This window comes from Apteryx mantelli, chromosome 1, assembly GCF_036417845.1.
Source record: "Apteryx mantelli isolate bAptMan1 chromosome 1, bAptMan1.hap1, whole genome shotgun sequence".
NCBI classification, from domain to species: Eukaryota; Metazoa; Chordata; class Aves; order Apterygiformes; family Apterygidae; genus Apteryx; species Apteryx mantelli.
In genome coordinates, this window is record NC_089978.1 from 173,490,823 (window position 1) to 173,515,690 (window position 24,868).

Below are 24,868 nucleotides of genomic sequence, written 5' to 3' on the forward strand. Positions count from 1 at the left end.
AAATCTTATTAGGCTTACAGTGATTTCCTTCAATCATGAATTTAATAAAGCAGGTTGGTTTTCTTTCAGTGTGCCAAAATCTATAAAGTTCCCAAACCTAAATAACTTTCTATTAGGTAAGTGGAAAGTCAGTATGAAAGAGTATTAAAGTACATTATACAACACCAAGACTAGAATTTGAGGGATCACCTGCAAAACCCCAAACCCCTTATGAAACTTACTTACATTTTTGAAGGACAATACTTATGTGTTGACTTGAAAGACATGATATTTTTTTAACTATGTAAAGTTTGTTCAGGATTAAAATGTGGTCCAATCTATACAATTGTACATGACATCAGAGGAACAGACACACAAAAATTATGTAGTCATCCGTGGTGCAGGAAATAGTGTAAGAGGTAGTGCATTCATTGGTCTCCATTCATTCTAGTGTAATGTGGGATGGGTTTTCCCTTAGCTCGTGGCCTCTAGTATATATATCTGTATAACTTTGGAGGCCTTGCAGAGATGCAGTAAGATGCTAGCAAGGAAGAATAACAGATTCATATTCCTAGGAGCAAGGAAGAAACTGTCTCCGTAAGGTAAAATTTCATCTCTTGACCACTCTTAGGATGATGAACCGACCTGTTGATCCATGCTTGGGGCCAGCTGGTTTGTAATCAGTCTACTCTTCCACTGTAGCTGAAATTTACATTACCTACAGAGAACCAGAGAAGGTGACTGTTCTGCAACCACATCAGTGAGGAGATGGGGAAATTACATTTAACACCTTTTCCCCTTAACCTTGGCAGAGGAGTACAGACTTGCTATGCATTTATCTGTGACTGTTATATCAAGTGACAAAAAAGACTGATGCCTTTCTACTGCTTGATCTGCTGGTAGTATAGGTTCTGGACTGGGACTTTTAACTGGAAAGTAGAATTAAAGGTGAGGTTATCTAACCCAATTTTCCAACAAAACTACAGATTATACAGCAGCACAGGTTAAGGTTAACTTAAAATTCCTTACAATTAATTATTAGCAGGCTCATTTAATCCTTGGATACACAAGTCCCATTGAAATCAAAAGAACCTATACACATACGTCTTAGAAGAGAGCTGGACGATTACCTAAATACTGCTTTTATTTTCTAGAAGTGCAGAGCTACTGACTGCCACAAAGAACAAACCCTTCAAAGTTCATGACCTTAGTAAAAATGACCTAACCTGCTAGATTTGCCATGAAAACTTCTGGCTCACTTGGAAAGATGTTTCAGCTGAAGTTCTACTAAATCTGACATAAAATGTCTTCTGCAGTTTTCTTCATCACAAGTTGCTGGAACCACTGTAGATTTAAGTGGGTGAATACTATGAAGTCTGTCGTATAGGTTATACTAAAAGATACCTTCTGGACTTCAAATCCATGATTTGCCTGCACTGCCTTTTGTCGTAGCCTATATTCTTCAGACAATTACATGTAAATCTTTAATAAGATACAAATCAATCCTTTTCCACTAAAGAAGTGCTAAAGAAAGCATTCAACAAATACAGGAGATGGTGTGCAGCTTGCAAAGATGGACCAGAACTTGCCCTATCTTAAAGCTATTTGAGCAACAAATCAGTTTGCGTTCCCACAGAAGGAAACAGAGCAAGTAGGAAATGAGAAACCAAGAAATGTAAATGAGTAGATCCATCCTAAACTTTTGAGGTTGTTCTATCAAATATCTTAGAAGACATTTTCATTAGCAAGCATAAGTGAAAATGTTCCTGTTATTAACAAAGCACTGGATAAAAATTGCTATAGTCTTAAGTGAGAAGACAGACTTGTGAATGATAAAAGCTTGAATTCAATACAGAATACATGAGACATGAATTTACAATGATTTCGTGTATTCCAGTGGAACATGATTTAGGAAATCTTGCAGACATTTAAGTGTATACAACTGTGTAAGTCCACTGTTAAAATGGAGATACATGCTTTTGATGATCAATGAAGTTTTTACTAATTTTAATGGCATTTTATAGGGGGAAAGAGGTACAAATGGCAGAAGCTATCTACAGATGTGGGTAGGGTTTGATGAAAAACATTGGTGGAAAAAATGAAATTTTTTGTAATGTTAAAACATTTCTACAAATTTCATTTTGAAAAAGCCAAACTCCTTGCTTTCTACACTTTCAAGAATAAAAAAAAGATCATACTAGACTAAAATAAGGAAGGAAAGGTTAACAGTCTAATTAAATAGCCCACAACTAAATGAAATTTTATTTCAGATCAAGCAACATTTTTGGACTGACATGAAAATAAAACAGAACAGGATTTTTCTTTTCATTTTGCAGAAATCCCCACTTCTTTTCACACAGATTTTTTTCTGTTTAAACTGGCCTAATTTTTTTCACTTTGAGATGTTCAATGACTATACTCCTTATTCATGGCAAAAATTCATATCACAACATTGTCATCGCAACACAACAATAACTGAGCAGTAAACAATTTAATAACTTTGAGAGTCTATAAAGATTTAAGGAACTAAAAACTATTTATTCTGTTCTTTCTTTCCTACTGAATGTTTTCTTGGATTTCAGACTGGACTATAGAGCTTTTATCTATTATTTTAAAACATAAACGGGAAATAAGTAGCTCAGACACTTCTTCGGACTGTTTTCTTTTTTCTTTTTTAAAGAAACGTATGTATTGGTTTTCATGATGTTCTAAGCCTGCTGCAATCATACAGAAATAGTTGAATGCTATTCCAAGGTAATCATAATCTAACAGCCAAAAAGACAGAGATAGAAGGAAGGAGAAAAAAAATGTTGCTTAAAAGCAAATTAAGCAGACATACTAAAAATGAAAATATGTGTAATTTGTAATAAACAAAATCTTTCTCACTATGTATACAAATGTCTCTTAACATCTAGTGTCACTGTATAAGTATTACGAATGGGTTGGCACCAAAGAACTGAAGATGATGCATAGGCACCATTTTTCTCAACTTAGTGTGAAGAAAATATGAAAAAACTCGTTTATTTATTTGCTGCAATGATTACGAGAGTTGTGCTGTTATATTAGAGAGCAACCAGACTCAGGTCCACAGCAGCTCTGACATAGTACAGATAGTTTAACAGGCTGGGAGAAAGAGAAGCAGTTAACAGCTTAAGTGGAAGATGTGAGTTGGAACCTGAGCAGATACAGTGCCCCAGTGATTCACAGTTTATACCATACACACACACACACACACACACACCATATAACTCTAAAGCCAGATTCAACTGCAGTAGCCATGTGTATACCATCAGCCACCACACCATCTTACTCCCAAGGCATTTCACAAACTGCGCCCATCAACTCTGTGTGGGTAGTCTATGTGGAGGAGGTTCTTTTTCTTCCTAGTTATTGGTATGGCAACGGTTAGTTACATCTTGGTTGCATTCAGAAAATGATAGAAATTCTTTGGCTGGATAACAAACAGGCAAAAAAATGAGGCAAATGTTAAAAAGTGTTTTTATCAGACTACTTTTAATTGGATAATAGCCTACTGCATTATGGCAGAGAATTATGTTCCCTTTCTTCCTTGTGGGTTTAACTGCTTGTTGAACAGTGTCACCAGTACGATAGAAAAAAATGTTTGTTATGTACTTTCTTTAGAGCTCCTCTTTGGTATGTGAAGTTAAATTCATATAAATGGTTTCTTTATTTTTAAGATTTATAGAAAAAAAAAAAGGCAACTTCTCCCCTTGGAACCTTGGCACTTCTTAGAAAACATGGAAGAGAGCATCCAAGTAAAGTAAAACTTGAGTTTCTACTTCCTCTCATCTCTGAGTAAGAGGTACATGGGGCACATTCAAGAACCCTCACGGGATAAGTGGCTGAGCACTTCTTGTAGACCAGCAGTGTCATAAAAATCCTCACAAAGTCGTAATGGATAAATGGCTCAGTAGTAAGGTCTCAAAAAGATGTTGCGGACCTCATTTCCTGCAGAGTCTTTGTTCCTTAAATATTTCTTCCCAAGTAGTCTTCTGATCATCCTAGTCTAAGAAATCTCAGAGTACCAAAGCACAAGACTGTCATTAACTGCAATGGGACTGCAGCAAAACATCCCCGAACTCTGTGGAGGGTTGCGTCCAGGTGTAAACACTTTCACTGAGAGTCAGCTCCACTAATTATTGCCCAGTCATACACTGATATCCACAGTGCTGTAAACTGTGAAGTTTATGTGACACTCCTCCCCTTGCCCATCAGGAAACTGGATTTATCTACTTCCATCTGGTAACACCTAGGAAAAGATGACTGTTTCCAGTGAACATATCCTGAATCTTGAGATACATTCAGGGTGCATGGGCATGTGTGTGTGTATGTGTGTATGAGACATTTAATCTCAGTCCCACAAACTGTTACAAAAGTCCTTTCTTAAGAGCACGTTCTATCTGCAAGTAACTGTCTTGCTCTCTGATTCATTCTGTTAAATCATGCTGGCTAATCAAACTGTTGCTTTTTATGATATGATTAAGGAAGAGGTTCCTTGCTATTTACGCCTAATAGCAGTCTTTTTAGATGATACTGTTAAATCTCCCCTCAGAACAAATCTGGAAAGAATGGGGAAAATGCAACAAATCATCTGCAATGAAAATTCTTGTTCGGAATCAAGCTGTTTATAGTGTTACACTTCTTGTAAAATGTATGGCCTCCATAGACAAAGACAGGTTTATTTTCTTCTTCAGTAATATCCAGCACTCCACATCACTAAGCATATTCCAGGCTTACTGGCACTGTTCCTAGCATGACTTCCATGCTGGAAGAGAGAGATATTTGCTAGATGTTATTTCCTAGACACAGTGCTGCTGATCTGCTACCACCACAAACAAGATCTTTAACAACAACATAATTAGTGGACTTCCCAAATTCTTCTGTCTAATCTTCCCAAAATATGTGAGGTGGATTATCTTGAGAGACATGTCCTTGAGCACATCTAGATTCTCAAAACATCAAAGGCTAAAACTTGAGCAAAAAATAATCCATCATCCTGGTAGCCCTGTAGTGAAGCCTAGATATGAGGAAAGGCTATATTTGGAGAATACTTTATTTCTTACAGACCATTTCATTATCTTTAGTTATAAAAATCTGCAATGTACTTCAGACATGGTTTATATAGTATTTGTTGGGCAACTGGTTATTAAAAGAAGATGTCAGAGAGGGTGCTCATGAAGGTCTTATGGTGAACAGAAGAAGCTATTTACTGAGCTGAGTGGAAATCAAAGGGAGATGATTCCTTAGATTTTATTTTGCAGCATGTTAGGGCTTTTATTACACATGCTAACATGCATATCATTTCATGGGCTGAGAAAAGGCAATTAGATAGACAGGTACAGATCCTTTAGGATGATGTTGTTTTGAAGAAGTGTTAGTAAATTCTTTACATCCTTCTCACCTGGAAAAACTGTCCCTAGTTCTCATGGACTTTAGTGACAGATCTGAGGATAGTTTCTGAAGTTCTTGTGGTTCTAACCCAGTCAAAGGAAAATATAAAATCTTCCCATGTGTTATGCCCCTTCTAATGGTACTCAGAGGAGCTCTACATCCGATAATGGCATCATTTTCTCCTAGGTGAGCTGCTTGAAAACAGTTTAAGAGATCAGACAGATAACTGTAACTGATATACATGTATTTATAAAGTATTACTTCCTTATTCCTATAGAAACTTTTCAGTGATTGATCTCCTGTAGATCTGGTTGCAAAACAAAATTTTACTGCATGAGAAATTAGCTTCTACTCCAAAGAAGAATGAAAAATTGTAGTATGAAAAAAGTAGAGCAAAAAACTCTGAGAATTTTCAAAATAAAATTGTCAAAGTGAAAATTACAACACCTGTGATTGGAACAAAAGTTCCTGAGTATCTTGAACTGATTTTTTTTAATTCAAATCTTTATTTTGAAATAAAAAGTATCTTTGTTTCAAACTGTCATCTGGAAATGAAGGGGCTTTTGTTTTGATTACCCTAATTGTAAAATAAAAAATATGCATTAAAATTGACATTTTCCCACAGAAGGTTCTTATTTCAGCAAAACCACATTTTCCAAGAGGAAAATTTTTCATCTAAAAATATTTTAACCTGCTTTACTCACTTGCCAGGAAATATGAAGCTGTCTATAACCAGCATCTTACTAAAATTTTTCCAACATGAAAGTTGTTATAATTTTGCAGTTGAAACTTTTAAAATGTTCTGTTGACAAAGAGAATTTGGCCATGAAGCAGCATAGTGCTTATAGTAGCGCCAATACACAGAAGCTTTCATTTGTTAGTCTGCACACTTCATGGCTATCACATGTTCAATTACAGTGGCAAATTCCAAGCGTGGGTCAAACACAAATAAACTCAAGAGTTTAAATCTCTGCTCTTTTAAACATTCCAGATGTAGAAGCATAGTTTTCCATTTACTTCACCTCAGTCAACAGAGTTGAATGGGGTGGGATAATTAATCCAGTCAAGTGTTCTGCAAATATTTCAGTCCAGATACAGCCTTACCTCTTTGAGAATGTTGGCATACTTTTTAACAAAGGTATATGAACAAAGTGATTTAAATCCAATTGACAGATTAGTTACAAAGTATCAAAAAGATTCAAGATTCACTGTAGAACATCAGAGCATAAAAAAATATGCTTTGGAAACATTTGTTGTTACTGCAACATATATTGCTACCTGAACAAGATTGTTATACAGCCTTATCTACAATGATTTTATGGGCACTTGTTCTAGTCAAGAAGAAATTGATCCTTTGGTATAGCTCAGTTTCAGATATCCAAACTGAGAAGTTTTACAGAGGTTAATTTTTCATAAAATGATGAAGATCCACTCTTGAAAGTACAGACCTATTTAAATGATCTGAAATTAGACACCTCAAAAATATAAACATCATTCTTCTGTTTTCAAAATCTTAGCTGCTTCTTTAGTTCTTTAGCTATGTGTAGTTGACTGCCAGATAACAGCACACAGGACTTAATTTTAAAAAGTGGGTTCCTACTGGAAATTTTAAGCTCTTCATTAAACATTCAGACAAGTACTTAGGTACACTGAATTCTTTTATACTCTTTTGTATCTAGGTTTCCAATTCCACCCACCACACAGAAGTATATGAATATCTTCATTTGCACATACACACATTTATCAACATAGCTGCTATTTTTATGTCCAAATGCAGCATTTGTGGCATCAATACTGGAGAGAAATCCACATTTGAAAACTGAACTCTGACATGTCTGGCTAGAAGCTCAAGAGCCTTCTAGTTAAAAAAAATGCATTTACAACATATATTATGTTAACATACCAACCTAAACAAGGGCGTTTCTCACAGTCCTTTAACGTGTTTTTTGCAGTGAGAGCGTATTCATCAGGGTGAGTCAATCATTTATTTCTAGGAACAATGTGTGATGAAGTGAAGTCCTGCTTTGTGAGACACCTTTAAACAACCATCCTATACAGGATAGGTAAGAGGAATCCTTTTTTTCTCTAGCTTACGGAGATGTCTCGCTCTGAATCAATTCTTCCCACACAGCTATCTAAATTCTCTTTCTGCTATGAAGTCATTAGACTAACCTTTACAATGTGAATAGAGGAAGGGGTGATCTTTGTTCTACACCAATAATAAACACAGACCTTTTATTTCAATTATGTGGAGACAGGTATAAAAAGGGAGGCATGAAGCAACATTAGTCCAGATGAAATTAAGGCCAGTTAGTACCCAAACCATTCAATTTCTGCTTTCATAAAATTAAGAACCTCATCAGGAAAAGCCTGAAACAGCAATAGCAATGGAGTAAAGTGTCCTGGAGGGATGCTGACTGCTTTCTCAACCAGACTAGAAATAGCTAGAGAATTAGACCAGTTCAGACTGGGTGTTCAATGGCACTACAGTCAGGGTGAGTTTTAGATATAGGTAAAGGAGTAAGTTGTCCAAAGTAGTAGAGCCAGGGACAGCAAAATGGCTATTCAAATCCTAAAAATCCACGTCTGCAGCTGCTGGTAGGAAGAGTTAGAGTATGTTCATCAGCTGTGACTGCAACCATGATAGGGTGGAAGAAACAGGGATAAAAAGGCAGCTCTTTCAAGAAGAACCAGACACCTGCCTCATCTCCTTGTGTTTAAAAAGGCACACTCAATTCTCTAGAGCTCTCCTCTGGCACCTCTCCTTCATGTGGCAGAAATGGTCAAGTTTGGATGTTCTCTGGGAACATAATTCAGATTTCACACATTGCTGAGAAACTTGGAGCTATCTGTGATTGTGGCTGACAGAAGAATGAACTCTAAACCTCCTTTTTGATCTCTGTCAGTCTGGGGCCATTTTAGGATTAACATTTCTGAAATGATTCAGATTGCCCAAGGTGCTATGGGGTTTTGGCTGCATCAGATTCAGGAAGACTACTCTGCATGTGTAGAAACAAATGAGCCCCTAAGCAGCTCTGCTGAGAAGGACCTGGGAGTGCTGGTGGACACCAAGTTAAGCATGAGGCAGCAATGTGCCCTTGTGGCCAAGAAGGCCAATGGTATCATGGGCTGCATCAGGAAGAGTGTTGCCAGCAGGTCGAGGGAGGTGATTCTCTCCCTCTACTCAGCCCTGGTGAGGCCACATCTGGAGTACTGCGTCCAGTTCTGGGCTCCCCAGTACAAGAGGGATGTGGCACTACTGGAGAGAGTCCAGCGAAGGGCCACAAAGATGATTAGGGGACTGGAGCATCTCTCTTATGAGGAAAGACTGAGAGAGCTGGGCCTGTTTAGCTTGGAGAAGAGAAGGCTGAGAGGAGATCTTATCAATGTGTACAAGTATCTGAAGGGAGGGTGTCAAGAGGATGGGACCAGACTCTTTTCAGTGGTGCCCAGTGACAGGATGTGAGGCAACAGGCACAAACTGAAACACAGAAAATTCCATCTGAACATGAGGGAATATTTTTTCACTGTGAGGGTGACAGAGCACTGGAACAGGTTGCCCAGAGAGGTTGTGGAGTCTTCTTCTCTGGAGATATTCAAAAGCCGCCTGGATGCAATCCTGTGCAATATGCTCTAGGTGACCCTGCTTGAGCAGGGGGGTTGGACTAGATGATCTCCAGAGGTCCCTTCCAACCTCAGCGATTCTGTGATTCTGTGATTCTAAGGCTGTGGCTCAAATTTCCTCACAACCTTACTCTACAATTAAAAGAGTTCCTTTAAGCAGAAGTATAGGAACAAGTGCTGTAAAAACTATCTATCCTGATTTAACATTGCATGGCTGAAGGAACTAGAAGTCTCTAATGACAAGGATTTGATTGTACTATGAGTAGATTTCTAGTTGTCTTGCACTGCTTGAGGAGTTTAGTGGGATGGGACACGAGGCCAGGGACCTGACCTTTCAGCAAAATGGAATATCATCTAATTATGGCTCTGTGTAAGTTCACTGCTTCTCTTCTCCCAGCTATTTCACAAGTTTGGCTGACGGAGGAGCTGTTTTGTGATTTAACACATTTTAAAAATATTGTACAGTACCTTCCACAGAAGTTGATTAACTCACTTTGATTAACTCATGTTTACATTGCACATTTGCCGGTCTCAAGCTATCACCTATCTGCCAACCAGTCTTCTTTTTAGGGATCATGCATTTCCATTGGACTACAAACTAGTTTGTAATTAATAACAACTATTTTTGTAATATAAATACTTAATTTAATATTAATATTTTAATAATTGCACAAAATAGATCTTTAACTTGCTCAGACTTTGCTACCTCTGAGCAGCTAACTGAATATACCAAGACAGAGCTTACCCACAACAGATGACAATCCTAAAAAAAAAAGGAGTTTACCACAAGAACGAACTACAGGGAAATAACTCCAGAACTCTCAGAAATAATACATCAGCAGCTCAAAAAGGCAAAATTGAATTAAAGGGAGCCATTCCAATCTGTATCGCTTCCTAAAAGGACATTTTAAAATTTATTCAAAGCTAATAAAGAGAAAGAAAAAAAAAAGAAACCGCATCAACTAAGATTAGTATCAAGAATCATACAAAGTGCCACAATTCATTGGATTGTCACCTAGATGCATTAAGATAAGGAATATTTTATCTAGCAAAGGACCAAATACGGAATTCCTAGTTCAGTATTCATCATTAGTTTCTTTTGATTATTAATTAAGCATGCACAGACCACTTATGTCCCTAAAAAGCCCACTCATCTGAGGAGCTGAGGGAATTTATAATTATAAAATAAAATAAATGGGAAAGCCCACATTCCTAGCAACTTCTAAGGCTCTGGCTTCTTGCTAAATTACTAAATAACCTTATGAAGGGCTAGCATTAATTTATGAGAGTGGGTTGAAGCATGAGAAGAAAATAGGCAATGAAGAATTTTGGACCTAGTCAAAATTAATGAATGCTACTGGCCAGTTTTGGCAACTCCTAGGTGAAAACGACAATACTAAGAAGGGCAGGTGACAGAAGGAAGCAAACAGTACCTGAAGGATGAATCTGTTCTATTAACATCCCCCATTTGCCTTCTCCTATTATTGGCTATTCATTGCCTCAACATGGTTTAGAACTTCTTGTAACTTTTTGTAGCTGGCAATAGAATGCTTTTCCACAAGCATTAAGAAGAAAACAGGAATCTAGGTAATTTCAGGACTAAACACTACTTCATCGAGCCACAGCATATGTCCTCATCATGTGAGCTGGACCGAGTCGCATCTGCTCTTTGCCATGTTCTCTAAAGGCAAAGGACAGAAATTAATGCCTAGAATACTCAGATCAGTGTATTACCCAAGTGTTTTGGTGACAGTGCTGCCAACCTCTAACATGTAAAATTTATGAATCACTTCTCTCTCCAAAAATCATGAAGGTTTTTTTTTTAATTATACATTTGCATGCTTTTATTTCTCACTTTTTGAACCTCCAGAGTGAAACTATGTCTTGTTTTCAAGTTTCTCTTTGAAATAAGAAGGCTAGAAAGATTTTTTTTTCTGTTCTAAGAAAAGTTAAAAACCCAAATCATTGGTTTTCAAGAATTACACTTTTAAGAAAAAACATCCAATGTCACTCAGACCCAGGATGAAATTTTACACTTGCCTTTTTGCTTTTATAGTAATAGTAATTAGTGTCTGATGTCTCTTCTCACATATTCTTTACTTTCATTAGCCCTGTGAGCTGACACACAGCTAGAAAAAGGACTAAAATCCCTCTCTGTCCTTACATTTCTCCTGTAGTAAAATAAGAAAGTATACAGACTAGCAATATCAGATCAGTCAGCTAACTGTAATGACTGATATTTCTGACCTCTAATAGCTTACAGGACACTTCCCAAGATGTTTCTGTTTGAACTACAGCATGCCTTTTGGAAAAAAAATTAAAAAATAATAATCTATTTTAGATTTAAACATTTCTGATGAAGAATACACCTTGGTAAATTATTTTGATATTTAATTACCTTTGCTGCAAAAAATTTCTCCCTTAATTCAAGACTGAACTTGTTCTACTTTAAATGGAGACAGTGTGTCTTGCTATATATTTGTCTGCTGGACTGCAGAGTGCTTTGTTATTATATTTCTCTTACTCCCAGTATCTCTTCCTTTCATCCATTTTTAGTTTTCAGTACTCCTTTTAAGTTCTGGACACAAGAAATGAACACACTATTCCAGGAGAGGTTGCTTCCAAAAATACAGAGGTGATAGAGCCTCCATATTCATAGGCTTTGTTTTTACAGGTAAGGGATGTATTTGTGTTTGTAGCTACATTGTCACATTGTGAGTTCATTTTCATTGCATACAATTCCACTTAAACAAAGACTCCCAAGGAGATCAAAGTAATCTCCAGAGTCATTCCAGCCATTTCTCCTAATTTCAGTGATCTTTAAACACAAAATGATTCTATTACAAATTATCTTTTATTTAATTTGAGCTTCAAGGAAAGGTTTCAGTAACAAAATCAAGACAACAATAGCTCTTTTGCTGTGAAGAAGGACACATACACAAAAAACCCTCTAAACTGCAAGCATTATTTTGTCCAAACAGTAGTTTGCATGAGCAGCTAATCTAATCAACCAGTTTGCATGTGAAATAGTAACCCTGAACTTAATTTGCACTGAAAACACATTTAAAAGCACATTTTGAAGTTCTTTTGCATGGAACTGCATAATGGCTTTACGTATTATTAAGGCAGAAGCCACAAAGTGTCCTGGTTGTGTTACATTTCTTTTCAGTTTGGGCAGCAGCTGTTCTTCAAATTGGAAAAGAAAAGAAATGTCATAGCTGGTATTCTGACTTTTGAATGACATGATATATACTAGCAGAGCACCTGTACTCCCTATCTTAGACGCCAGTAGTCATCTCAGCAAAGTAGCGTGGAGCTCAACAAGGACCTCTTGATAAGGTAATCAGATTATTCTGAGCTCTGTACTTCCATGATGGGTTAAAAAAGAATAGGAGTAAACACCTGATGAGGCAAACAGAAGAAAAGCCGTTCTGTGGCAATGTATAGGACAACGTAATAGAAGGTGTTATGGACCAGAAAGAGAAGAAGAAACCCAACTAACTGCAAACTAGCAGTCATCTCAGCAGGCTAACCATTTGGGAGGATGAAGATCTCCAAAGAATAGAAATAGTCAACATGCATACTATCTGCTATTTCTCTGATAAAAGTAAAATGGACAAGAGTTAGGAGGGGCTGTCAAGTCATCAACCCTAAACTTGAGTATAGCTGAAAGAGGAAAACAACAACTCCATATTACAATGGGTAGATTACAAGACCAGGTAAGACTCAAGCTAATTAATTCAAAGCTCCTCAAGACACTTTGACTTTGGGACTCCAGTGAAGAGAAAACTTGAGATAGGTGGTTCTCCTCATACAAAAAGGCTCATCCAATATAAGGGAGAGAGTTGCATAACTTTAATTTTTGAAATTTTTACACATAGCTTTCTGAGGTTGTGAGGTGAAAAGAAGGGTTTTTTTCAATCAGTTGTGAAACTGCTCAGAGAGGTTAGCATGTATAAATCCAAAGTTCTCTATGTAGGGCCACTTTTAAGGAGTGATAGCTAATGAATTTGAACCCCTGCATTAGTTGAAATACAGATATCATGTATCTCTAAAAACTAGAGTTAGTTAATCTAGTTAAACTAGAGTTTAGTTAATCATGAAAACTCTTCAAAGGCAGAACAATCTTTTCTATGTTTATGCCTGCATAAAATGAGACACCAATTTTGTTTGGAGTGCAGGTACTGCTGTAATACTAACCATAAATATATATGATTCTTTGTATCTACTTGTAGCTACAGTAAATTGCAAGCAATGTTTTGGTGATAGGGCTATCACAGATGAGATTATATGAGTGATTAATAAAAGGAGTTAGTCCTTCTCTAAAAGAGAATATGGTTTGATCAGCAGGGGATATTCTATTTCATATTCTATCTATCTGTATATTTTGACTTAAAATTTTTGGAATGAATGCTTTTTTCAGTTAAAACAACAGATTCAGTTATAGATGATTGCTTTTTGAGGGGTGCTTTAAACACTAATGCTATATTAAAGAACAAGAGAATTCACAACCTGTGAGTACAATCAGTGTCTTGAGTCCAATCCAATGTCTTCATAACTAAATTCAAAATAGACTAGAGATCTGAATTAACTCACTCTGCCAGATTCATTGTGCAACCTTGAGCATTTAATGTCACTGTACCTTCCTCATTGGTGCAAATAGCCATAAATATAGATGTCTGATCAGACAGAAATTTCCTCAGATAAAAGAACTATAGGAACTGTATAAAATGGTAGGCCTAGATTTTTTCTGCGAAAATGGGTGTATCCAGAACGCTTCTGCACTTTACATTTTCTCAGTTGCCAGAGTGACCTTTGATTCAAGTGGTAACAGCCTTCAATCAAAATGGTTCTTCATTAACTCTGGAATCTGGGAGCCATGAAGGAGGTGTACAAACTTCATTTACCATCTTCATTTCACCTTCAGGTTCTGCAAAGTTCAGTCAGACATCAGAAACTCAGGCATGTCAAAATTCTGGATAGTGAAAAAGTGCTCATTATTCTAAGTTAGATAACATTCTAAATGTTATTACACTAAACACTTCCAGTGATGTGTTTTGATCAGGAGACTGTTCTGTCACCTTTACTTCAATAACTGTTATGAATTATAGCACAGTTAAACACATTACTGCTCTCCTCAAATCACTGGGTAAATTATGTGCAATACTAAAGCTTGTGTTTGTCCTTGGAAAATGCTAGTCTCCATCACCCTGTCATTTCAGAGTGCAAAATTGAGCCTGTGATAGAACCAGGCCTTTTCTCATCTGATTCAATTCATTTACTATGTTAAGAAAAACAGTTCTTATATTTCCACTTGTTTAGAAGGATCTGATATAAATGGTACTCAAATCAGTTCTTCCCCTTGCCATAGGAGAGATATTTTACTCTGAGCAAATGAAAATGAAACAGAATTGAACATCTGTGTATTTCTCAATTCCAAAATAGCACTTTACACTGCATCTTGTTTTATCCCAAAATTACATGTACTCATGGGCCTAATTCTTCTGTTATGAGAGAGAATTCCAGAGCAACTCCAGTGAAATTTCAAAAAAGGAAAATGTTCATGTCTGATAAAGAAAACAGTAACTTTGTTGCTTTGCCTCTATTATGTGATCGTTATTTATAAAGCATGCTATTGTTTATTGACACAGTTCTATTTTAAAATACAAGGAACCAGCCAGCAGGTTGAGGGAAGTGATTCTTCCCCTCTCCTCTGCACTGGTGAGACCACACCTGGAGTGCTGGGTCCAGTTCCAGGTTCCACTGTACAAGAGATACGGAACTACTGGAGCAAGTCCCGCAAAGGGCTACTAAGATGATTAAGGGACTGGACCATCTCACATGTGAGAAAAGGCTGAGAGAGCTGGGACTCTTCAGCCTGGAGAAGAAAAGACTCGGGGGATCTTATCTGTGCATTTAAATATCTGAAGGGTGTTAAGAGGATGGGGCCACACTATTTTCAGTGGTGCCCAGTGATAAGACAAGAAGCAACATGCATAAACTGAAATACAGGAAGATCCATCTGAATCTAAGGAAAATCTTTTTTACTTGTGAAGGTGACTGAGCACTGGAACAGGTTGCCCAGAGAGGTTGTGGAGTCTCCATCCTTGGAGATATTCAAAAACTGTCTGGACAGGGTCCTGGGCAACATGCTTTAGGTGACCCTGCTTGAGCAGGGAGGTTGGACTAGATGATCTCCAGAGGGCCCTTCCAACCTTAAGCATTCTGTGATTCTGTGATTCTGTGATTCTGTGAAACATGACAAGCTCCTAAAATTAAAAGATACAAGTCTTAAACATCATTAAATATACCTGGAGTGAGGCAAAACATGGCATGTGACCACCTTCTCATTCCTCAGGGCCAAAAAACTAGACAAGGCAAAGCCATTTTATAGGGTCACAGCCTTTGGCTCTCTAGTTTTACATGGCTCCCAAACACCAGCAAATGTCAGGAAGCTTAATACATCACATGTAATATGCCATGTAAAGTTCTCTGTGCATATATATGTAATAAATCTGGTCTGATATAAAGATCTTTACATACATGCAGTCATGTCACATTTACAGTACTAAGAGGCTTCTGAAAATGTAAGATCAAACTGAACAGAAGAAATTGATATCCAGTTTATAAGGAAGAGGCTTCACAAAATTAAATTTAATTGAAATGCACTTTTTTTGCATTTCGTATCTTGACATCTTAGCTTCACAGTCACAACCACAGCACAAAGAATAGCAGAATAGGCTCCTATTTTTGTTTTGTTTAAATAGGGCTGAATTTAAAGTCTAAGGTAGCAAATCTGCTTATCCACACAGAATCATAGAATCACAAAATCACAGAATAATTCAGGGTGGAAGGGACATCAAGAGGTCTCTAGTTCAATCTCCTGCTCAAAACAGGGTCAGATCAGAGATCAGATCATGTTGCTCAGGGTTTCATCCAGTCAGGTCTTGAAAACCTCTAAGGATGGAGACTACAGAGCCTCTCTGGGCAACCTGTTCCACTGCTTGACAGTCCTCATGGTGAAAAATTATTTACCAAATAGGAACTTCTCTTGTTTCAATTTATCCCTGTTGTTTCTTGTCCTCCCACCATGATCCACCATGAACAGTCTGGCTGTTTTCTTGATACCTTGTAGGCATTGGGGGGGGGGGGAAGGGAGGGCAGGTGAGGGGTGATTTGGTCCCCCTGAAAGCATCTCTTTTCCAGGATGAACAAACCCAGTTCCCTCAGCTTCTTCTCACAGGGCGGGTGCTCCAGCCCAACCGACTTGGTGACCTTCTGCTGAACTTGCTCAGTTTATTGACATCTTTCCTGTATTGGGAGGTGCCAAACTAGATGCAATATGTAGATATGGTCTCTTGAGTTTCAAGTAAAGGGAGATAATAACTTCCTTGGATCTACTGCCTGTGCTCCCGTAAATATATCCCAGGATGCTGCTGACCTTCTTTCCTGCCAGGACACACCACTGGGTAACTTTCAGCTCTTAATGGATCAAAGTTGCTACATGTATTCACATTTGTCAGCCTGACATTTTTCTCATGTGTCCCAAACTGTTCATGCAAATACAAAAACAAGTATGCATGCATAGGTTTTAAAGCACGGATCTCTATCTTTCTAAAGTGATTAAAATAAACATGATTTGGTTAAATCAATGTCCATCCACACCTCTGTGGTTACAGCTGCAGATGGAGGGTGGCTTTGTTGACTTTCATTTTTGACCTCTTAATGTGTGATCACTCACTGTTAACTCAGTCCAGTGGTAATCTATCAGAGATTTATCTTTGTTGCTCTGGATTCGTATTTTAAATACGAGTGGTCAGATTCCCTTTTGGCATAGTTCCAATGAAATCAGCTATTGATTGGACTTGAGGAATTTCTGTTCACATGTATAAGGGTAGGAGACATTTCTGAATAGTTCAAGTTTCTAACTATCACACAAAAAAATAAAAATCACAACTTTAAATGACACTGTAGTGATCATGCCTGTCTAGTCAATAGACAATGCTGTTGATGTTAACAGAAAAAATAAACAAGGAAGTGAAGATGAGAATAAGAGGAAGAGAATGTTGGGTAAGAATGAGACAAGTATTCAAGCACTGTGTTTATACATAGCCCATATGGTGTGGCCATAAACAGTGTGAGCCTACTTTACTAGCATTATGCAGTTTGTAACCTCCCTTCCAGAAAACTCCTGCCTGCCAAATGTTTTTCTTGTCTCTAATACTGCAGATTCCCCAGACATGAAGCCTGCATGCTTACATATACCAAAGTGAAATTCGGTAGACAGACTTTTCATAACTACATCCATCTTCTATTAGCAGGATCAGGAATAGCTGGATTGTCTTAAAAATCTCTTAATTAAACAATCTTAAAATTGTTTTACAAAATCTATACATTTACTGAACTGTAATGTGTAATGCATACTAAAGGCATGATTTTTCGGGCAAAAAAAATTGCAACTACAATAAATCATTGCCAGACCTGATGTTTGCTGTGGAATACAATGGAAGGGACACATGAAGATTTTTATCTAGTATTACGATACCTATGGGTTTGAAGATCCATATCCAGCTATTTGGCAGCCTATTTTGATCTCTAGACTTTTGTTGCTAATTTGTTTTAATGGTTTCTGAAGACTCAAGCACTACGGGAGCATACTTTCAGGAATAAATTACATGGTATCTCAGTCACAATGCTGATAAATATATAGATAATGAAATATCAAGTATTCTTAATGTAGCGAGGATCTGGCTTTAATTCCATCATCTAATATATCATTTTGTCATTAGTCCATCTTTTACAACTCATTTTCGCAGTATGTATTTTGATACTTTGTAAAATGAACATAATAATCCCAAAATGTCAGTTTTGTCCATTGGCCTGCTTGCATTTTTTCCAAGAAGAGTTTTAAGAGCACTATAGACTTTTGCAAGATTTTCCTTTTTAAATGACAGCTCTCATATAAATCTAACTGCATTTGAGTCAATGAGTGCTATGCCAGTTTGCACTAGATAAGGGCCTGCTGCAAAAATATGCTTTTTAGACTGTCAGAGGTCTTATGCTTCATTTACTGTGCTCTAGTGAGAATGAGAGGATAGTTCTAGCGGAGTGCCATATTATTACTGTTTCTCTACAGAGAGGTTGAACAGATGTCTTCATCCCAGGTTCGGCAGCTGTACAGTTGAAGATGCCATGACAACTGGGTAATAAGTTAGCAGTTTTCTGTGCTAGCAAGCAAATTTAGAGGGTCTAGTGAGGCTGTGGGCAGCTCAAATCCACACAAATCAAAGCCAGTATAGAAGTAAACTCCTGCTGAACAGGCTCAGTACTTACATACCCAAATCACTTCTACTCAGCCTTCTGAGAACAACCAGCAAACTTATTAGGGACTTCAATAAGAGTAAGAACAATCTGTGAATACTATTAGGATTTCCGCAACAGCATCTGTGCCATTTTGTCCTGTCCCCTTCTTTCCATTCCAGCTCCTGTCCCACTTGTTTCTAAATGAACAGCACATTGTTTGAAGGATTATTATATCATCTGTTTCCAGGAAAGTTTCTGAATTTTACATTACTTTTTATTCTTGTAATACAGCAAGTAGGGACCCGAAGCCTGAGTAAACCCTTCCCCCTCACATCTTAACCACTAAACTGACTGCAAGGGAATTTTGCCAGAAAATTTAGAAACCTGAATAACTTGAGGACACTGCAGAGGTTATTCAGTCTATTTCTATTTCTATTTCTATTTATTTTATTTTATTTTATTTTAATTTTAAAGATTGCACTCCTTAATATAGAGACCTAAGTCTAAACTGCATTTCAAAAGCCAAACTTTTACTTCAAATATTGTCCTTTGTGCCCACTAGTGCAAAGGTATACCTTATTTTCAAGTTGTGAAATCCTTGTAAGTGGAAGCAGCTCTATCATTCTTACTGTATGCTAAGCACTGCCAAACTAGGTAAGCCTAAAGTGCTGGTATGCTCTAAGGACATAGTAATTCCTCTCTGTAAACAAGCTCCAAGATATTTACAATATTCAGGAGCAGTTCTGCACAATTTCTGTTCTGCAGTTACTATTGTAAGACATCTTCCATCCCCTTTTCCCCGCAAAAATGCAGAGCCAAATCCCATTTATCCTCCAATGAAATTACAGGAAGATGTAAATGTTATCCTCATTTCCAGCAAAAAGAATTTTACTGGTTATAATTTCAATAGTTCTTTCTCTTTTTTTGACCATACTCAGCAGTTGTTCATTAAAACACTAATTGTTGTTTAAGTCTCTGCTGATCTGCACTACAGTTCCTGGGACTGTATGCAGAAATAACTCACAAAACATCTGGAGTTGGCAATAATATAAATCTATTTGTCCTAACAGATATTCTGACAACCTGTAACCATGCAACAGAATAAATTGTGTCAGTTTCTAACCAAAAGTCCTCATTTATATTTTTAGCTTTTTTTAGAAGACAGGAAAGGTGTGGTCAAAACTGATCAAACAGCAGTTTGCAGAATTCACGCATCTGCAAAATGAATTCTTAGTCAATGTGTGTTTTCTCTATTTTCCTCAGCATCAGTGCTCAGTACTAAAGAAACCATTAAGGCTCTTGCATTCTTAGTATCTTGATTTTTATGCTTATCAATATCCCATGTAGTCTAGTTTTCATCTTGTTCCTTGCACAAATACACAGAGTTCTCTTTCCCCTCCTCTATTCTGTCCTTGGAGAGGACTAAAACTCATGGAAATAATGTCTGATGTTCTAGATTACAGATCTCACTAAAATCAAAAATTTATACCAGGCTGAATATGACTCATTGTATATTGTGTAGACAAAGCCATACTGAATGGGACCACTCAAAACCGTAATTCTGTGTATTAGATCATCTCATTTTTTTTTGTTGTAACTTTTATTATGACAGTTCATGCCAGAAAAGAGGAATGCTCTCCCCAGTACAGATCAATTAGAAAGAGTTTATGCCAGTCAAATGCAACTGCTATAAAGATATTTTTCACAATCTCTTGACTCTATCAATTCTTTCTGATCACTGTTTTCTCTCAAGTCTCAACAAAATTATATGATCTCTTGAGCAATGCACATGATAATCAAAACTCCCATTGCTATCACAATACATGGCTTAGGAGGCATTTCTGAGAGCAGGGAAATATGCAAACAATTAATAAGATAGTAAATCCCCAGGACTATGACAGGAGAATAAGTCCTGGCTACAACTTTTGAAAGATTCTCAGATTTATTTGTTTTTACCAGACCCATCTTTATTTTACTTGGCAATGCAAAGCAATGTAAATCCAGCTTAACCAACCAGCTTTGTCTATATTGTTGAAGCATACTGGTCAAACTGGCATTCTACATTAATTTCCATATCTCACTGCTGTGAAGGTGGCACAATTCACCCTGCACACACAGAAAAATGATTTAACTGATTTTTGTTTTGTTTGCTTTCCACCCAGCTGAAAAGAAACTAGAACTGCATTAATATTGAAACACTATTTTCAGGTTGATTCCTGCCCTGTCATTGCATGGATATGAATGCTGCTGTCTGACATTTCTGGAAAGTATGAGAAGAAGAGAAGCTGAGCTGCTGAGTCTGCATGTTACACACAGGCAGAGAGGTAAAAACTCACCACAGAATTATTCAACCTGAGAAAATGATGCGAGATACCTCCCAGAAGTGTTAAACAAAATGAAAAAAAGACACAGAATTAGTGAACCCACAGCCCAAGTCTAACTAGCAAACAAACCAGGCACAAAAGGATGAATAGACAAAACAAATCTATTGGTTCAGTGTAGAAAACCCCAGCTCCCACTGTGCCTTTCCCTTCCCCTCTCACGCACACCCACCAAGAAGGGGAAGGAATGGTAATGCTCTTCAGGGCATTAACTATATTGGTTATTTAGTCCAGTGGTAATAGTAACCAAACAATTAATTCCCTCTTTATTTGGATGCCTGGATTGCTATGCATCTAGTTCTGGTTAATTCATTTATTTCCCATTTTTCCTGACACAGAAAACCTAGGCTTCATTAACACTGTCCTCTGCCTTTCACTTCATTTTCTCACATCTGTTTACTGACATTATTGGCATTCAAATGTTAGACTCCTTTTAGCAGTGATGAACAGATTTGGTCCTGGTGATGGATCCTAAAGCACATTCTTTACTGTAAAGACATGGGGAACCTTTTGATACCATGGAGTACCTGTTCACCTCCTAGAACAAATTCACTACAGGAAAGAGCAGGCATAGCACAGCTTCGCACAATGGGAGTCACACCCATTTACTTTGAACCTGAACTTGGCAGCAGTGTGCAGTTTAAGAATTCGTTTTACAACTCCTCATTACACCTTTGATTTTTATGTATGGGCATAAAAGATATAATGGAAAAAACTCACTCATGGAAAATTATGAAATAATTGCCTCATGCCATAGCCTGTCATTATTGTGATAAATAAAATGAGCTGGAGATAGTAACTCACCTTTACTCTTTGTTTGAAGCATTAATATTCCATATGCATTCCTTTCTTTGGGAAACTTTATTTATGATTGCTTCCAATTCACTGCTAACCTATGCCTGTTTACATCAGAATAGCTCCACTGACTTCAAGGCTGTTTTTCCAGCTTGCATCAGTGCAAGCTTAGATTCATTTTCCTCAAATTATGTTAATGCCTACCCATTCTTTGCAGCTGGATATAAGCAGATTATTGCATGGACTTTGCTTGCAAAACAAATATATTCATGATGGCAATCTAGGCCATCAACTTTAATCCAACTAATTTCTGCATGAAGCCTGTAACTTCTACTTGAACTACAGTATCTCTATGAAAATCAGTCTTTATTTTAAGAGTTGAATAGAGAATCCATTGTTTTCTTTGACAAATTATTCTACTAGTTCATCATGCTTACTTAATATATATCTCCAGCTCAGATCTCTCTATCTGAGACAAACTTATGTTTCTGCCCTTTTGAGCTAGTTTATTTTACATCTGTTCTGAGGCTCACCATCAACAGTGTAAGGTAAAAGAACAGAGAATCCAGTCCAGGAGAATACAGATGACAGACTGCCTTAGCAATCTGAGCGCCCTCTGAAAAAGAGGATGGTAGAAAGACTATGGTTATTCAGAATGTTTCCCCGTAGCTCAGCCTGTCTCAGATTCAGCCAGTTTCCTTTTGGTAAGTGGATGATATCTGCCATGACCTTTGATAGATAAGAGATATGGCAGAAATGTAGAATAAGTGCCTCTGATGCTACAAATGGTACTCTGGCAAAACCAAAATCAGTGTAAGCAAGAACTGGAAGCAAGAAAAGCTCTGAACAGGTGGCTATTAGAAGATATAAGCCAGTTACTCTATGCCTTCTAGCATACTGTTTTGGTATCATCTTACATTGCTCCATCCTCTCACTCCTGTGTGTTAGTTAGGATGACTTAAACCTAGGCTGATGCAGCAAAGTACAAATGTTACCATTGTATCACATCTGCTGTCTCTTGAATCGCTGACTTTGCAGATATCCTGAACTTCCCATTCCCATGAACTTGCAGGGTACTGATATCATGGACAAGTGAAAATGCTGATTTAATTTTCTCTCTTGTGATTTTATTAGAAGAAACATGGGGAAGTAAGATGTATGTAGCCCCACCCCCTTCCGCTGTACCCCAAAAGAAATCTGCTTCTAGTCATCTTACAAGTGACTGTCGGTTGTGCAATTCCTGTACTTCCATCCACAGTGCAGCAATAGCCAACAGCAGTCTTATTTTACTTACAGTGTTGTAATGACCACAACAAAGGACCTGGTCCTGATTTGGGAACCAAACACACAAGCAGGGTTTTGCTTATCTTCACAGTATTTCAAAATCTTACTTCTAAACAGCTTTTAGTTGTTTCTTCTCAGCATTCATTCTGTCTCTCCCTAAACTCTGAGAGAAATATAATTTAAAATATACTAACTTGCTGAAAATAGTAAAATCAAAATGAAAGGACTACACACAAAGGCCATTTTTTTAATTTAAATCACCAGAATACATTTCACTGGAAAAGAGAGTCAATATAAACAACCAGAACAAGATGGAATCAATTTCAAACATTGATATCCTTAAAATTTACTATTCCCACCCTACTTTGTTGACCACAGTTAACGTGATCTATATGCAGATTATTTATTAGACTATGACTGATTCAACTGAAAGCATCCTCTAAGACAAATGGACTCACAAAAAATATGGCTTCTAAGCATCATTCACAATGCCTATATATATCCAGATTGTTCAAATACACACCGAAAAACACTTATCATACATCACTAAGTGAAGTTGTTATGAACTCCTGACTTCAACCCTATGTGCAAAAAACCCACCTTGTTTAAAACCTAGAGGAAGCTGCATACAGTGTAAACAAAGATGATGTTTAAGTATCAATATTTAATGAAAATGTAAAACCTGCCAAGCCAAGTCTCAGATCAATGTATTTTTTCCAGCTAAAAAGGGGTTGCTAGTCAGGTGCTGAGTAGCAAGTCTCAGATCTCAATCTTGTTCATTTTGGCTTCATGCACAGAGGGAAAAAAGCACACTGAAGTTCTCTTCCACTATCAGAATAGGCAAAAGAGAGAGTAAAATCAGTACTGCCCAGTGACTTTAAATATAAATATCATGAAATTAATGTTTAGTACATAACTCAGTCCCAAAGGAAAGAAAAGAAAGCTACAGATAAGTTAGGTAACTGAAGAGATGGGGATTCTAAAAAAAATGTTCAGTAGAACTGGAAAACTTCAAGTGACTCTTTGTGTCTTTACACTCAGCTTTGACTTCTTTCTTTGTTTCTTTTATCCTTCTCCCACTTTCAGCTTTGTACATTCTTTAATGTTGCTTCCTATGTTTGGAAGCCTCCTACTCATTGTCAGCCAAGCGTCTTTCTTTGCTTTCAAGCCCATATTTAAAACCTACTACTTCACTGCATTTTTACTAATCTACCCAGTTTTTGTTCATGCCTTCTCTTTCCTGAATCCTTTTTACGTTTTGCGTTGTGCGTAGCTGACCTCTGGAAGGTCCTCATGATAGGAACCACGTTTTCTTTCTTTTTTTGCAAAGCATTTAAGAACAAACTGGTTATTCTAGCTTCAATCTTCTAAAGTGCTTGAGGGTTTCTTGTAGGAGCATTCTGCTACTCAGAGTATCTTCCTGAAATATGTGACTATGTCTACAATGGAAGAAGAGAAGTAAGTTGGTGCAAATTTTGGCAGGTACAACATTGATTCAGCCAGATCAACTGGCAACCTTTTTCCCACTCCCCTCACCCCACTTTCCCTAGGGTCCAGTATTCTGTTTTCCAACAAGTCTATCCCAAGATGGGCAAACTGCCCAGCAGCTACCCTGTGGTCTTACCAAAGCCTTTACACAGCCTGTAAAAGGGATGCTATTTGCCTTTTCCACACTCTGTAGTCTGTCTTCTACAACCATGTAAGGGAGAGCAAGATTTGCCTCCTTCTCTTCTTCCTTCCTCCTACCCATATGAAGTATTTTTACAAAACAACTGAGATAATACCTACATTATGTTGCCAGAAATTAAATACTGCTTTAGTATCCCACAAAGCATGCTTATAACTTTTCTGTTTTCAATTATCAAACTAAATCTAGTCAGAACACAAAAATACATAAAATAAAAGAAACAATTACAAAATATTCAGTGGTATGGGGAGTTAGCAACAAATAAAATTTAAAAAGGAGAAAAAAAGACAAAATCTACAGTACTTTGAACTTGGCAGAGTAGTAATATAAAATGTCACTGACAAATAATTTTTGTGTAGACTAAATCTCCATTTTTAGGAATGCCATCCTAAAATCTGAAAGA

At 37.2% G+C, this 24,868-nt stretch overlaps 1 long non-coding RNA gene across 3 annotated transcripts in view; it reads right to left on the reverse strand.

Annotated features, from left to right (window-relative positions):
* Positions 1-24,868, reverse strand: part of LOC106488967 (uncharacterized) — a 140,862-nt gene that overhangs the window by 96,700 nt on the left and 19,294 nt on the right. The window lies entirely within an intron of this gene.